At 48.2% G+C, this 17,144-nt stretch overlaps 1 protein-coding gene across 1 annotated transcript in view; it reads left to right on the forward strand.

Moving 5' to 3' along the window:
* Positions 1–1,683: 1,683 nt before the first annotated feature.
* Positions 1,684–17,144, forward strand: part of acbd6 (acyl-CoA binding domain containing 6) — a 404,357-nt gene continuing 388,896 nt past the window's right edge. Inside the window, exon 1 of the mRNA XM_078407810.1 lies at positions 1,684–1,833. The gene's annotated coding sequence lies outside the window, so the exon portion shown is untranslated. The remainder of the gene's footprint in view (positions 1,834–17,144) is intronic.

Genomic DNA, 17,144 nt, shown 5'->3' on the forward strand with positions numbered 1-17,144 from the left:
GTGCGGATCAGAAGCTTTGGCAAACCGATCGGCTCCATGGAGCATTTGGAAATAAGTCAGGATTAAGAAGGTTTAAGGCAAGATAGCAGATTTTTGAGAAGATCAAAGGAAACTGTAGAAGCTGGAAATCTGAGAAAGAAAAAGCCGGAGGATTCTGGAAGCACTCAGCTGGTCAGCTGGTGCCTCTGGAACGAGAAGCAGAGTTAATGTTTCAAGGCTGAGACCCTTCATCATACATTTGTAGGTTTCCTCCGGGCGCTCCGGTTTCCTCCCACATCCCAAGGACGTGCGGGTTTGTAGGTTGATTGGCCCTCGGTAAAATTGACCCTGGTAGATGCGAAAGTGGGATGATTAGAACCAGTGTGAACAAGGTGATTGATTGTCGGTGATAGACACAAAACAAAACGCTGGAGTGACTCAGCCGGTCAGGTATCATGTCTGGAGAAAAGGGAATAGGTGACGTTTCGGGTCGAGACCCTTCTTCAGACTGAGAGTCAAGGGGAGAGGGAAAGAAGGTGATGTAAATCTCCTCTGGACCCACTCCAACACCAGCACATCCTTCCTCAGATATGGGGCCCAAAACTCCTCACAGTATTCCAAATACTTTATAAGACCAGCTCCTAATAAAGCCCCAGCATCACATCCCTGCTTGTACATGATGCCAAGACTAACTCTTACAGAGTCCTACAGCATGGAAACAGGTTCTTCGGCCCAACTTGCCCACACCGGCCAACATGTCCCAGCTACACTAGTCCCACCGACCTGCGTTTGGCCCATATCCCTCTAAACCAGTTCTTTCCATGTACCTGTCCAATTATTTCTTAAATGTTGCAAAATTCCCTCCCTCAACTACCTCCTCTGGCAGCTTGTTCCATACACCCACCACCCTTTGTGTGAAAATGGTACCCCTCAGATTCCTATTGAATCTTTTCCCCTTCACATTAAACCTATGTCCTCTGGTCCTCGACTCCCCAACTCTGGGCTCTGTGCGTCTACCCGATCTATTCCCCTTATGATTTTGGACACCTCTCTGTAAGATCACCCCTCATCCTCCTGCGCTCCATGGAATAGAGTCCCAGCCTGCTCGACCTCTCCCTCTCCCCCAGAACCTCAAGTCCTGGCAACATCCTCGTAAACCTTCTCTGTGCTCCCTTTTTCCAAGGTGGCAACCCCTGCCAACTGATCCTCCTGCATGTAATCCACACCCCCTCCATTCCTTTGAACGTGCCTGGACAAAGATTGCCATCAGAATGGCTGAACCATCTTGCATGATAACTGCTGTACCAGTAACTTCTTGGCTGCGACTCTTCCACCCATTGGAGCCTTCTGATTGTGTTTTATTTTCCTCTATGTGTGATGCTGATCGAATAATTGGCAGCGAGTGGCATCAAAAGAGATTTGTGTAACATGTCCCTGCCTGCTGTCTCAGAGGCAAGGTATGGGGATGGGATTGAGGCGATGTTAGTCGCTGGAACATTATTCCCCTTTCCTTTTTTTTGTTGTATTTGTGTATTTTCACAGAGAGTTTGCCAAGCAAATGTTAATTTGGTCGCAGGCTCCAGCTAGTTCAGGCTTGGTCTCCATGGTTTCACGGCTTTGCCTTTTGCTGTGATTGGTAGCTAGCTGTGTGTTGGGAGTGCTTGGGGTTTTTTTTTGCTTATGGTCTGCCGCCGGCAGCTCTCTGCTTGACTTGGAGCGAGTGAGACACAGTGGAGGACGGCTGGGAGCATTCAGAACCTCCACTCTCCCACTCTCTCTCTCTCCCACCCTCCCACCCATCCACATTGCAGCAACTCTGTCATCTTGCAAAAGGAATTGAAAGGCTGAGGGAGGGTGAGTGGTCGCTCTATCTCTGTTTCTGTGTGTGTGTGTGTGTGTATATTTAACATTAAACGCCTTTGTCCCAGTGTGTCCAATATCGCCTTCGACATGGGGGTTAGGCGAGTTAAGGCATTTGCTGTGAAATCTCTCTTGTGAATATCTCGTTCCATTTTTCAACAATAATTTTGCAACACTTGTATTTGTGTGTGTTTTTTTTTCTTTTTTAAATCTCCTTTCGTCTTCTCCTGTATTTTAAAGTGGCTTCATCTACAAAACGTCCACACACACACACACACACACAGACACACACTAAAACACACACACACACACACACTAAAACACACACACACACACACACGCACACACACTAAAACACACACACACACACTAAAACACACACACACACACACACACACACACACACTAAAACACACACACACTAAAACACACACACACACACACACACACACACACACTAAAACACACACACACACACACACACACACTAAAACACACACACACACACACACACACTAAAACACACTAAAACACACACACACACACTAAAACACACACACACACACACACACACACACACACACTAAAACACACACTAAAACACACACACACACACACACACACATTAAAACACACACACACACACAGGCTAAAAAAATCTGATTCTGTTGTGTTGGAAGGAGATTCTGTTTATCCAAATTGGATTTTTTTTCCCTTAAACAAAAAGGAAGGGAAAAAAAACCAACCGTTTCCCTCTCTGGAGGAAAGGGGACAAAAAGAACCAAGGGGAACTGGTTTATTATTGTGGTTAATGACTTATTTGCGCCCAGCGTCGGAAATGAGCTGAGAGGTTATTTGTGATTTTGTTTTTAGTGCACAGATTTTTTTATGCAGTGTTTGTGTAAGGGGAGGAGATGATTCTTCAGAGTGTCTCTCTCTCTCTCTCTCTCTCTCTCTCTCTCTCTCTATCTATCTATCTATCCCTGCGGCCAGGGCCTTTGGAGGTGGCGTTTGCCTTATAGTTGGTGAGAATCTCGACAAAATGAGACGGCAGTCAGAAAATTGTCCAAGCCAGGAGGAAGAGGTGGGACACGCCAACGTAATGTGGAGAGGGGAAGGGAGAGGGGGGGGAACTGATCTGAGAGCATAGAACCTACGTGTAAACACTCGTGAAACAGATTGTATCCATTCTCCACATTTCTACTCCTTTTGTGTGCCTGCTTTTTAAAAAAAAATCTCCTCCCCTTTCACTCTGTAAGCCACTGGTGGGACGAGATGTGTATTTCAGTTCAACGTGGATAGGTCTCCATGAAGATTTCTTGCATGTCTGAGGAAGGGAAGGCCAGCTTGACTTTTGTATGCCACGATTTATTTTTAGGAAAATCTCCCTCCCCCCTTCTCCTCCACTGTGTAAACGGCTGCAGGAATGAGATGTGTTTCAGTTCAATGTGGACGTGGCTCCATGAGAATTAATGTGGGTCTGAGGAAGGGAATGCCAGGTTCACTTTGAATTCAGTCGTTGCTCATTCCAAATTTGTCAGATTTATCATCTTGCTTCCACCATGTGGGTGAATATAATTACCATTGCATCAGATCTGTCAGTGGGCTTGCAACTAGTGTGTGTGTGGGTGGGAAGGAACTGCAGATGCTGGTTTACACCGAAGGTAGACAAGACACAAGATGCTGGAGTAACTCAGCAGGACAGGCAGCATCTCTGGGGAGAAGGAACTGGTGATGTTTCGGGTCGAGACCCTTCTCATCTTGACCAGAAACGTCACTCGTTCCTTCTCTCCAGAGATGCAGCCTGTCCCGTTGAGTTACTCCAGCATCTTGTGTAAGAAAATAACTGCAGATGCTGGTACATATCGAAGGTATTTATTTCACAAAATGCTGGAGTAACTCAGCGGGTCAGGCAGCATCTCGGGAGAGAAGGAATGGGTGACGTTTCGGGTCGAGACCCTTCTTCAGACTGAGTTGCTGCCTGACCTGCTGAGTTAGACCAGCATCTTGTGTCTTATCTTCGGCTTATTACTAATGTTTGTTTACTAATGTTTATTACAATGTTTGGTGTTGAGCAGATAGATGTTCATAGTGCAACATGCCAGTGGATTTTTCTACTGATTTGCAATTGTTTACTGTCAGGAAGCATTCTGATCTACTGACTTACAGAACGGTTATTGTTGCTCAGATTTGTTTCAGCTATCCGGTTGCTATTTACAAAGTGCTCCCTCTTTTTAATTTTTTTTTCTATATATTCGTGTTTTTGTGGCGATTGAACAAAATCCATTTTGTTGCTTGTGTTGCTGCATTTGACCTCCGTCCTTAATTAAAGGTTTATTCATCCTACAAATATGTTCGTGGAATGATTTATGGTTTCTGCACAAAACCTCTGAAGGGACTTGTGGAAAATTCAGAAAGTACACAAAGCATATTTGTTTTCCTGTGTCTGGGCTGGGGAGGATGGTCATTGAATTTTTCCAAGATTAAAATCAGTTATTTTTCAGTAATGTGTATTGAAAATTCTCCTACATCCTTTGTGGATAGAGATAGCGTTTGGCAAATGTCGGTTTGCTTATAACCTATCATAATGCAATCCTATATTGTGTCATTGAAATGTAACGGTGATTTTTCCATTTGCCTGAATAATGACTCTTGCTGTGACCTTAGGACAAAGTTCATAAGACATAGTTCATAAGAAACATAGGAACATAGAAAATAGGTGCAGGAGGAGGCCATTCGGCCCTTCGAGCCAGCACCACCAGCACCAACCAAGACAGTTCATAAGACATGGTTCATAAGACAAGGCCCATGAGTCAAGGCCCATGAGTCAAGGCCCATGAGTCAAGGCCCATGAGTCAAGGCCCATGAGGCAAGGCCCATGAGACAAGGCCCATGAGACAAGGCCCATGAGACAAGGCCCATGAGACAAGGCCCATGAGACAAGGCCCATGAGACAAGGCCCATGAGACAAGGCCCATGAGACAAGGCCCATGAGACAAGGCCCATGAGACAAGGCCCATGAGTCAAGGCCCATGAGGCAAGGCCCATGAGGCAAGGCCCATGAGGCAAGGCCCATGAGGCAAGGCCCATAAGACAGCTAAATTAACCTCATCCACCTACACATAACTCGTATCCCTCCATTCCCTTCTGAAATCTGAAGGGACTCACATTTCGGAGGACCTAACATGGTCCAATAACACTGCTGCGCTGGTCAAGAAGGCACAGCAACGACTGTTCTACCTAAGAACACTGTTTTAAGTCTGGACTACCCCAACTGTTGGAGGTGATGTTTCATGTCAGGAGCTCCTTCAGTTTGCATCTACTTATCATTTTCCAGCTCTTACTAAACTCCTTCCCCTCACCTCTTTCTATCTGCTCTCTGCACCATCAGACTTAAGAAGGGTCCTGACCTGAAACATTAACGGTACATTGGCCTCCACACTTGATCTGCTGAGCCTGAAGAAGGCTCGACCTGAAACGTCACCTATCCACATTCTCCAGAGATGCTGCCTGACCCGCTGAGTTACTCCAGCACTCTGTGAAACGTCACCTATCCATGTTCTCCAGAGATGCTGCCTGACCCGCTGAGTTACTCCAGCACTCTGTGAAACGTCACCTATCCATGTTCTCCAGAGATGCTGCCTGACCCGCTGAGTTACTCCAGCACTCTGTGAAACGTCACCTATCCATGTTCTCCAGAGATGCTGCCTGACCCGCTGAGTTACTCCAGCAATTTGTGTTTTTTTCCCTCCATCTGTTTGTTTCTTGAACAAAATGGACAAGTTAAGTGAGAGGGCCGTAAAGTGTGGGCAACAGCCCCTTCAGCCTGTACCAACCATCAATATTATTCCCGAAGATAGACACAAAAAGCTGGGGTAACGCAGTGGGTCAGGCAACATCTCTGGAGAAAAAGAATAGGTGACGTTTCGGGCCGAGACCCTTCTTCGGACTGAGAGTCAGGGGATACAGATGGTGATATCGTGCGATATAGAACAAATGAATAAAAGATATACCAAAAAGTAATGATAATAAAGGCAATGGGCCATTGTTGGCTGTGGGCTAGGTGAAAATGAGTTGCAGACAATGTGACTCAACAAGATGACTTTGTAACTAGTGCAACAAATTGGGAGGGGGAGAGAGCGAGGGGATGCAAGGGTTACTTGAAGTTGGAGAAGTCAATGTTCATACCGCTGGGGTGTAAGCTGCCCAAGCAAAATATGAGGTGCTGTTCCTCCAATTTGCGCTGGGCCTCACTCTGACAATGGTGGAGGCCCAGGACAGAAAGGTCAGTGTAGGAATGCGAGGGGGAGTTAAAGTGTTTAGCAACCGGGAGATCAGGTAGGTCCAGGCGGACTGAGCGGAGGTGTTCAATGAACCGATCGGCTAGTCTGCGCTTGGTCTTGCCGATGTAGAAGAGTCCACACCTGGAACAACAATATTATTCTCTCTACCTTCCCATCGGGTTTCTCTTGGTTCTGTTACTTGCCTACAGACTCTGGGTGGTTTACACGGGTCCATTAAACAGCTGACCCCCATTGCTTTGGGAAGTGGGAGTAAACCGGAGCACCCGGAGTAAACCGGCTGCTGTTTGTGTGTGAATGTGCACAACTGTTCTGCCTGTGAGTGCCTGGATTTCCACTGTGTGCTCCGGTTTCACTCCTGACCTGTGGGTGTGTGTCTGTGTGGGTGTGTGTCTGTGTGGGTGTGTGTCTGTGTGGGTGTGTGTCTGTGTGGGTGTGCGTCTGTGTGGGTGTGCGTCTGTGTGGGTGTGCGTCTGTGTGTGTGTCTGTGTGGGTGTGTGTGTGTGGGTGTGTGTCTGTGTGGGTGTCTGTGGGTGTGTGTCTGGGTGTGTGTCTGTGTGGGTGTGTGTCTCTCTGTCTGTGTGACTGTGTGTCTCTCTGTGTGTGAGCGTGCATGTGTGTCTCTCTGTATGTGTGTGTCTCTGTGTGTGTGACTGTGTGTGTGTCTCTCTTTCTGTGCGTGTGTGTGTGTGTGTGCGTGTGTGTGTGTCTCTCTGTGTGTGTGTATCTGTTTTTTTTGTACCCTCTCCCTGTGACCGTGTGGGTTTTCTCCGGGTGCTCCGGTTTTCCTCCCACATCCCAAAGACACGCGGGTTTGTAGGTTAATTGGCCCTCTGCAAATTGCCCCTGGTGTGTCGAGAGTGGATGGGACTGGTGTGAAGGGGTGATCGATGGTCGGTGTGGTCTCGGTGGGCCAAAGGCCCTCTCTCCATGCTGTGCCTGTAAGCCAAACCTTCACCTTGCCCACCCTCCTTTGACCCTCTCCCTCCTGGAGGACCCAACTTGCTGGTCTCGGAGGGGTAGGGTCTCCACTTCGTTTCGGTCACTAGAAGGGTCCTTCCGCTGCTGGGCATTGAGGGGCAGAGTCTGATTGGGGTACCCCTCATACAAGGGAAGGGATATTTTGTACTTTAGTTTAAAGACACAGCGCGCAAACAAGAGTCAAGAGTGTTTTATTATCCTATATCCAAGATGGAACAACGACATTCTTACTTGCAGCAGCACAACAGGCCCTTCTGCCCACTGAGTCCATGCCAACCAGCGATCACCTGAACACTGGTTCTCTCCTACACATTAGGAACAGTTTACAGATGCCAATAAACCAACAAACCTGAAGATAGGCCCAAAATGCTGGAGTAACTCAGCGGGCCAGGCAGCGTCTCTGTAGAAAAGGAGTAGGTGACGTTTTGGGTCGAGACCCTTCTTCAGATGCTGCCTGTCCCGTGGAGTTACTCCACCATTTTGTGCCCGTCTTCTGTGTCAAGCAGCACCTGCAGTTCCTTCCCACATCACCTACAAACCCGCACGTCTTTGGGATGTGGGAGGAGACCGGAGCACCCGGTGGAAGCCCAAGCGGTCACGGGGAGAACGTGCAAACTCCACACACAGACAGCACCCAAGATCGGGACCAATCCCGGGTCTCTGGTGCCGTGAGGCAGTGGCTCGACCACTGGGCCTACAAAGATGGATGTTTGCCCACAAACAGAGTATGGAAGTGCTCAACATGTGGACACTGGGAATGGATCAAGAGTTTTTAGCACAGATTGTGTTTTATATATGCCGATTATGATTAAGGTTTCATTTTTGAAATGTAACATGGATCTCTGTTGAAGGAAGAGTATCAACACTGGCGTGGTGCCACAGTGTCTTGTTGTGGTAGTCTGACAGGCCAGACTGTTTTGTAATGGAGGGAGCATACCTCTGCCTGATTGGCAACCTCTGTGGTGTCTCGATTCACTGGCGTGGGTCGACGATCCACAACGTGCTGACAACACAGCTGAATGCAGTCAGAATCAGGGCAGCAGAATTGATTGGAACCCAGGCCCCTCGGCCCACCGGGTCCGCACCGCCCAACGATCCCCGCACACTAACACTATCACTATCCTACACCCACTAGTGGATGTAGGATACTGTGGAACAGCATCCCTCTCCCCATCAGAACTGCCCCCTCCATCGACTCCTTTAAGTCCAGGCTCAAAACCTATTTCTACTCCCTAGCGTTTGAGGCTCATTGAGGAGGCGCTGTGAACTGTTTGTGTGCTACTGTATGTTTCATTTTTTTCCTTGGTACCTAATCAGATGTACAGCACTTTGGTCAACGTGGGTTGTTTTTAAATGTGCTATACAAATAAAATTGGCTTGACTTGACTAGGGACAATTTTTACATTTACCCAGCCAATTAACCTACATACCTGTACGTCTTTGGAGTGTGGGTGGAAACCGAAGATCTCGGAGAAAACCCACGCAGGTCACGGGGAGAACGTACAAACGCCGTACAGACGGCGCCCGTAGTCAGGATCGAACCTGAGTCTCCGGCGCTGCATTCGCTGTAAGGCGGCAACTCTACCGCTGCGCCACCGTGCCGCCCTGATGCTGTTTGCACCAGTTCTACGTTATCCCACTTTGCCACCCACTCCCTCCACACGAGGGGCAGTTTAGTTTAGAGACACAGCATGGAAAGTGGCCCCTCGGCCTAGCGGGTCCACACCGGCCAGCGATCGTCCGTACACTAGTTCTGTGTTATCCCAGTTTTGCATCCTGCACACTAGCGGCAATTTACCGAAGCCGATTCACCGACAAACCTGCACGTCTTTGGAGTGTGGGGGGAATCCAGAGCACCCGGAGAAAACCCACGCAATTTTATTTTGTCTTCGGGATGTGGGAGGAAACCCTTGCAGTTATATGTAGCACCTGCAAACTCCACACAGACAGAAGCCAAGGTCAGGATGCACTTGGTCGCTGGTGCTAGGAGGCAGTGACCATACCAGCTGTGTCACTGGAATCATTGCTTTCCTTCCGTCTGAAGAAGGGTCTCGACCCGAAACGTCGCCCATTCCTTCTCTCCAGAGATGCTGCCTGACCTGCTGAGTTACTCCAGCATTTTGTGAATAAATACCTTGGATTTGTACCAGCATCTGTAGTTATTTTCTTGCACTTGCCTTCCTTCCATATGTTTTGTTCATGCTATTTCTTTACTCATCTCCTGTTTTGTTTGCAGTAATAACTCTTTAGTTATACACTGGTTTACTCTGGTATCTGTTTTCTCTTTGATCTTGTAACTGTTTTTGTCTACAATTTGTCACAGTGCATTTTGCTGCCAGGATTAGCGAGCGTTAGCAACAAAGAGAGGATGGACCGACTTGGATTGTGTTCTCTTGAATACCAGAGTTGATCTGATCGAAGTATATAGAACTATGAGGGGCAGCACTTTGGCGCAGCGGTAGAGTTGCTGCCTTGCAGCGTTTGCAGCCCCAGAAACCCGGGTTCGATCCCGACTACGGGCGCCGTCTGTACGGAGTGTGTGTACGTTCTCCCCGTGACTGTGAGGGTTTTCTCCGAGATCTTCGGTTTCCTCCCACGCTCCTAAGACGTGCAGGTTTGTAGGTTGATTGGCTTTGCATGAATGTAAATTGTCCCTTGTGTAATGTAGGATAGTGTTAATGTGCGGGGATCGCTGGGCGGCGCGGACTCGGTGGGCCGAAAGGCCTGTTTCCGCGCTGTATCTCTAAACTAAACTAAATACAGATAGGGTACACGGTATTTTGCGAAGGTGGAAATGTCAAGCGCAAGAGAGGATAGGTTTATGGTAAGGGGGCGAAGGTTTAAAGGAGTTTGTGCGGGACAAGGTTCTTTTGACACGTTAGAGGCAGGAAACATGTTCCCAATGTTGGGGGAGTCCAGAACAAGGGGCCACAGTTTAAGAATAAGGGGTAGGCCATTTAGAACTGAGATGAGGAAAAACTTTTTCAGTCAGAGAGTTGTGAATCTGTGGAATTCTCTGCCTCAGAAGGCAGTGGAGGCCAATTCTCTGAATGCATTCAAGAGAGAGCTAGATGGAGCTCTTAAGGATAGCGGAGTCAGGGTGCATGGGGAGAAGACAGGAACGGGGTACTGATTGAGAATGATCAGCCATGATCACATTGAATGGCGGTGGTGGCTCGAAGGGCCGAATGGCCTCCTCCTGCACCTACTGTCTATTGTCTACACAGAGAGTGGTGAATGCCAGGAACACACTGTCTGGGTTGCCAATGGAGGCCTGGACAGATGTGGAGAGGATGTTTCCATTAGTGGGAGAGTCTGGATCATAGCCTCAGAATTAAACCTTTAGGCAGGAGATGAGGAGGAATTTCTATCGTCAGAGGGTGGTGAATCTGTGGAATTCATTGCCACAGACGGCTGTGGAGGCCAAGTCAGTGGATATTTTTAAGGCAGAGATAGATCGATTCTTGATTAGTGCGGGTGTCAGGGGTTGTGGGGAGAAGGCAGGAGAATGGGGTTAGGAGGGAGAGATAGATCAGCCATGATTGAATGGGGGAGTAGACTTGATGGGCCGAATGGCCTAATTGTGCTGCTTTCACTTATGAACATGAAGAGATACGATGGTGGCTTTTAGATAGGCAGGGAATGGCGGGATATGGTTGACGTGCAGGCAGAGGAGATTAGTTTATCTTGGCATCATGTCCAGTGCGGACAAGGTGGGCCGACACACCTGTTCCTGTGCTGTATTCTTCTATGGTTAATTGCTGAAGACAATTCACGTACAAACCGGCACGTCTTTGGAGTGTGGGAGGAAATCTGAGCACCCGGAGAAAACCCACGTGGTCACGGGGAGAACGTACAAACTCCGTGGAGACGGCACCCGTGGTCAGGATTGAACCCGGGTCTCTGAGCTGTGAGGCAGCAACTGTGCCTCCCTGTCTCCATAACCCTTAACGCGCTTGGCTAACACAAATATTTCTCTATGGGTCTTTAAATATTTATTAGAAGCAGCCTCCAAGCCTCTCTCCATAAAGGCCTTTAAAGAGGAGATTATGAAGTTTTGAAAGATTAGGGATGGAGGTGTACGATCTGGTGCATTGAGTGGCACGGTGGTGCAGCGGGTAGAGCTGCTGCCTCACAGCGCCAGAGACCCGGGTTCCATCCAGACCACGGGCACTGTCTGTACGGCGTTTGTACCTTCTCCCCGTGACCTGCGTGGGTTTTCTCCGGGTGCTCCGGTTTCTTGCCTAGATGTACAGGCTTGTGGGTTAATTGCCTTTGGTAATATTATAAATTGTTCCTAGTGTGTGTGTGTGTGTGTGTGTGTGTGTGTGGACTCGGTGTTAGTGTGGACTCGGTGGCTTGACGGGTCTGTTTCCACGCTGCATCTCTAAAGTCGAAGAGCAAAGTAAAGATTGAGACTGCTGTTGTGAGATATTTTCTTTCCTAGTGTCTGAGATCATGTCTGAAAATCCCTGGTTCGTATCTCATCCAGGGACATTGTATGTCACCCACACTGGCTGGCTATCTCTTGACAACGTTGCTTTGGGCAGTTCGATGCAACGCAGTGTTAACGAATCCACTCTGGGCCTCGGATTCTATTTGTTCATAGATGGTGTCTCTGATAACAGATGCTTCCAAGCACAGGCATTAGTTTATAAGTTTATGATAGGGAGGAATGGCAGTGGCTGGTTTATACCAAAGATAGACACAGAGCGCTGGAGTAAATCGGCGGGTCAGGCAGCATCTCTGGAGAACATGGATAGGTGACGTTTCACAGAGTGCTGGAGTAACTCAGCGGGTCAGGCAGCATCTCTGGAGAACATGGATAGGTGACGTTTTGTCAGACCTGAAGAAGGGTCTTGCCCCGAAACGTCACCTATCCATGTTCTCCAGAGACGCTGCCTGACCCGCTGAGTTACGTCAGCACTTTGTGTTTATCAAGGCTGTAAGTTTGGTTAATTTCCTGGTTTCTCTTTCATTTGTCTTAAATAATGAACTTGAGTGGTAGTTTCCTAATCTTAAGGGGACTGCTCCTTCATCAAAAGACACAGTGCTGGAGTAACTCAGCGGGTCAGGCAGCATCTCTGGAGAACATGGATAGGTGACGTTTCACAGAGTGCTGGAGTAACTCAGCGGGTCAGGCAGCATCTCTGGAGAACATGGATAGGTGACGTTTCGGATTGGGACCCTACAATCAGACTGAAGAAGGGTTCCAACCCAAAATGCCATCTATCCATGGTCTCCAGGGATGCTGTCTGACCCGCTGAGTTACTCCAGCACTGTGTCTTTTGATGAAGGAGCTTTTTTTTGTGTAAACCAGGCTCTGCAGTTTCTTGTTTCTGGTGCTAAATCAAGGGAACTTTGGCAGATGAAGTTAAGGCATCACCAATTTCCTCACTATCCTATAACCCCCCAGGGTAAAAATCAACAGATGTTATAGGTCTGTCTTGTTTTTAGTTTTATTATTTCTTCTCTTAAAAATTAATTCTCTCTCACTCTGTTCTTGAGTTATTTTTAAGTTTTATTCTGCATAACTCGTGCTTCATTATTTCATTGTGCACGTAGGAAGATCTTTGAGGGTATGAATGTACTAACTTAATGTAAAAATATGAATGGAACGTGTGTGTTGATGCAGCAATAATCTGCCTCCTTGTTTTTGCCGCCAAAGTGGATAACCTCACATTTATCGACATTATACTGCATCTGCCATGCATCTGCCCACTCACTCAACCTGTCCAGGTCACCCTGCAACCTCCTAACATCCTCTTCGCAGTTCTCTCTGCCACCCAGCTTTGTGTCATCTGCAAACTTGCTAGTGTTGCTTTCATTTCTTCATCCAAATCATTAATATATATGGTAAATAGTTGAGGCCCCAACACCGAGCCTTGCGGCACTCCACTCGCCACTGCCTGCCATTCTGAAAAGGACCCGTTTACTCCTACTCTTTGCTTCCTGTCTGCCAACCAATTCTCTATCCATGTCAACACCCTACCCCCAATACCATGTGCTCTAATTTTGCTCACCAATCTCCTGTGCGAAACCTTATCAATGGCTTTCTGAAAGTCTAGACACACTACATCCACTGGCTCCCCTTCATCCATTTTACTTGTCACATCCTCAAAAAATTCCAGAAGATTAGTCAAGCATGATTTCCCTTTCATAAATCCATGCTGACTTGGACTTATCCTTTTACTGCTATCCAAATGCACCGTTATTACCTCTTTAATAATTGACTCCAGCATCTTCCCCACCACCGATGTCAGACTAATTGGTCTGTAATTCCCCGTTTTCTCTCTCGCTTCTTTCTTGAAAAGTGGGATAACATTAGCTATCCTCCAATCCACAGGAACTGATCCTGAATCTATTGAACATTGGAAAATGATCACCAATGCATCCACTATTTCTAGAGCCACCTCCCTGAGTACCCTGGGATGCAGACCATCAGGCCCAGGGGATTTATCATCCTTCAGTCCCATCAGTCTACCCAATACTATTTCTCGCCTAATGAAAATTTCTTTCAGTTCCTCTATCCCCCTAGATCCTCTGTCCTCCAGTACATCTGGGAGATTGTTTGTGTCTTCCTTAGTGAAGGCAGAGTGTCTCCCTTAGAGATGATAAAGGGAGTTTTAATGAAACCAGACATTTCCAGCTAATGCTTTCAAAGTTGCTTCAGTGCCGGGTGTTAAATTTCTCGCTTTCAATAATTGTTCCCAAAAATAGGTGCCAATTGGCACAAAAGCCAATTTTCCATTCCTCCTTGGAAAGATGTAACCTCGTTGAATGACAAAAATATCTCGCCCAAGTGTATATGGAAACACAGTGACCACAAGGTTCCACTTCATGGACTAATAGTCTGTCATTTTTGGAAGGAGGTCTTGTAAATTTGTGATTTTGCCTTCCCCGACTCGACTCTGTCCAAGTTAAGGAGCTGGGTAGTTTTGGCAGAGTTTGGCGTTTTAAAGGTGGTCTCGGCCTGCGTGGGTCAGACGCCCATGGTTATATAAGAAAATAACTGATGCTGGTACAAATCGATCGTATTTATTCACAAAATGCTGGAGTAACTCAGCAGGTCAGGCAGCATCTCAGGAGAGAAGGAATGGGTGACGTTTCGGGACGAGACCCTTCTTCAGCCACCCATGGTTATGTGCAGAAGATAGACGATTACGATACGATATGGTATGATATGGTACGACAGAACGTTATTTATCCCAGGAGGGAAATTGATCTGCCGACAGTGATGAAACACGACAAGATATATGAAACATGAAGTTAAAGTGATGAGTGGAAAGGTTTGGAGATGTGCAAAGATTGGGGGGGGAGGGGTCAGTCTACCCCACAACAGAAGTGGGAGGAGTTGTACAATTTGATAGCCACAGGGAAGAAGGATCTCCTGTGGCGTTCTGTGCTGCATCTTGGTGGGACCAGTCTGTTGCTGAAGGTGCTCCTCAGGTTGACCAGTGTGTCATGGAGGGGGTGAGCTGTATTGTCCAAGATGCTCCGCAGTTTGAGGAGCAACCTCCCCTCCAAGACCACCTCCCGTGAATCCAACTCCACCCCCAGGACGGAGCCAGCCTTCCCGATGAGCTTGTTAATCCTGTTGGTGCCCTCGGCCTTTGCCCTGCTGCCCCGGCACATGCCAGCGAAGAGGTCCAGGCCTCTAGACACACTTCTGATCTTGCCCTCTGCTATCAGACCTCTGGTATCAGTCCCTGCGTTTAGCTGGGGAAAGTCACGAACTTCCACCCAACCTCATTGGGGGTTTTGGGCCTCGGAATGATCAGCCATGATCACATTGAATGGCGGTGCTGGCTCGAAGGGCCGAATGGCCTCCTCCTGCACCTATTGTCTATTGGAAAATGCTACGTTGCTGAGAAACTATATTCTACACACCACCTCCCCCCTGTAACCCCCCCTTCCATGTACTCCCCCTGTACACACCCCCGTTTCCCTCGCTATCCCATTCCACCTGTATTCTTCAATGGTCACTAGTTCTTTATTAACACATAGAGTCATAGAGTGATTCAGTGTGGAAACAGGCCCTTTGGCCCAACTTGCCCACACCGGCCAACACGTCCCAGCCACACTAGTCCCACTTGCCTGCGCTTGGTCCATATCTCTCCAAACCTGTCCTATCCATGTACCTGTTTCTTAAACAATGGGATAGTCCCAGCCTCAACTACCTCCTCTGGCAGCTCGTTCCATACACCCACCACCCTCTGTGTGAAATAGTTGCCCCTCGGATTCCTATTAAATCTTTTCCCCTTCACCTTGAACCTGTGTCCTCTGGTCCTCGATTCCCCTACTCTGGGCAAGAGAGACTGTGCATCTACCCGATCTATTCCTCTCATGATTTTAATGTACGGACGTAAGTGAAATTCATTTTTGCATACATTTCAGTAAGGTATTACCAGAGCCGAGCGCAATTCCCCATTGAGTACGAAGATAGACACAAAAAGCTGGCGTAACTCAGCGGGTCAGACAGCGTCTCTGGAGAGAAGGAATGGGTGACGTTTCGTCCCGATTAAGTACACAGTGTATAGATATACGTGCGTCACGGTGGCACAGCGGTAGAGTTGCTGCCGCACAGCAAACGTAGCGCCGGAGACCCGGGTTCCATCCCGACTCCGTTACTCCAGCTGTTTGTGTCTATCTTCGGTTTAAAGCAGCATCTGCAGTTCCTTCCTACACAATCCACCTATCACTTGTCAGACTTTGCCCAGCCCACCTCCTACAGTCAGTCTTAAAAGGGGTCCCAACCAGAAACGTCGCCTGGCCACTCCTTCCACAGATGCTGCCTGACCCGCTGAGTTCCTCCAGCACTTTGTCCTTTTTTTGTTTTGCTCATGATTCTGGCATCCGCAGTTTCTTGCGTTTGTATGTTTCGGTTTGCAAAGAAAATAAAGGTGCAAGTGTGTGAGGGGGTAGCTGATGCTGGTGGGATCTAGATTAGAATTGGTACTATTTCTATTTTGTAAATTAAAAACAAAAAACATGTACTCCAGATAGAGACGGTGATTTCTAAAAAAAACACACTGTTGTTGAGCGGCTGGTATTATGTTCTCCTCCCACTCAATACAGAGTGTTCAGGTATGCAATACATATTGCCAAGTCATTCTGACAACCTGTGTGGCTTTTCTGTGGAAGTTGTGGGTGTTTGCCTTTCAGATACAGAAGGCTTATTAGTTTAAAGATACAGGCCCCTTCCATGCCGACCGTTGATCACCCATGCACAAGTTTATTTTAGAGTTACAGCCTGGAAACAGGCCCTTCGGCCCACCGAGTCCATCGATCACCCGTACACTAGTTCCACATTATCCCACTGTTGGGGGCAAAGTATAGAAGCCGGTTAGCCTACAAACCTGCACGTCTTTGGGGCGTGGGAGGAAACCGGAGCACCCGGAGAAAACGCGCACACACACACACACAGTGGCAGGTAGAACGTGCAAACTCCACGCGGACAGCACTGTGGTCAGGATGGAAACCGGGTCTCTGGCGCTGTGAGGCTGTGGTTCTACTGTGGGGCCACTGTGACGCTCAAAGTTCTATCGCACACGCTGGGGACAACTTGCAGATGCCCACAAACCCGTACGTCCTCGGGATGTGGGGGGAGGAAACTGGAGCACCCGGAGAAAGCCCACGCGGTCACGGGGAGAACGTTCAAACTCTGTACGGACAGCGTGAGTGGTGAGGGTTGAACCCGGGTCCCTGGCTGTGTGAGGCAGCAACTCTACCGCTGAGGCCAAGGTGGTCCACGTCCAACCTGAGCTGAAGAAGCTTACCAACCCGAGAAAGACACGGGTGGCACTCAAATCTCTTCGGGCAAGCACACGAGAACAATGGCGGCACAGTGGCATAGTTGGTAGAGCTGCTGCCTCACAGCGCCAGAGAACACGTTCGGATCCTGACCGCAGTGCTGTCTGTGTGGAGTTTGCATGTTTTTTTTTGATTTTACATTTAGAGATACAGCGCGGAAACAGGCCCTTCGACCCACCGGGTCCGCGCCGACCAGCGATCCCCGCACAC

The sequence above is a fragment of the Rhinoraja longicauda genome, chromosome 11, assembly GCF_053455715.1.
Source record: "Rhinoraja longicauda isolate Sanriku21f chromosome 11, sRhiLon1.1, whole genome shotgun sequence".
NCBI lineage: Eukaryota > Metazoa > Chordata > Chondrichthyes > Rajiformes > Arhynchobatidae > Rhinoraja > Rhinoraja longicauda.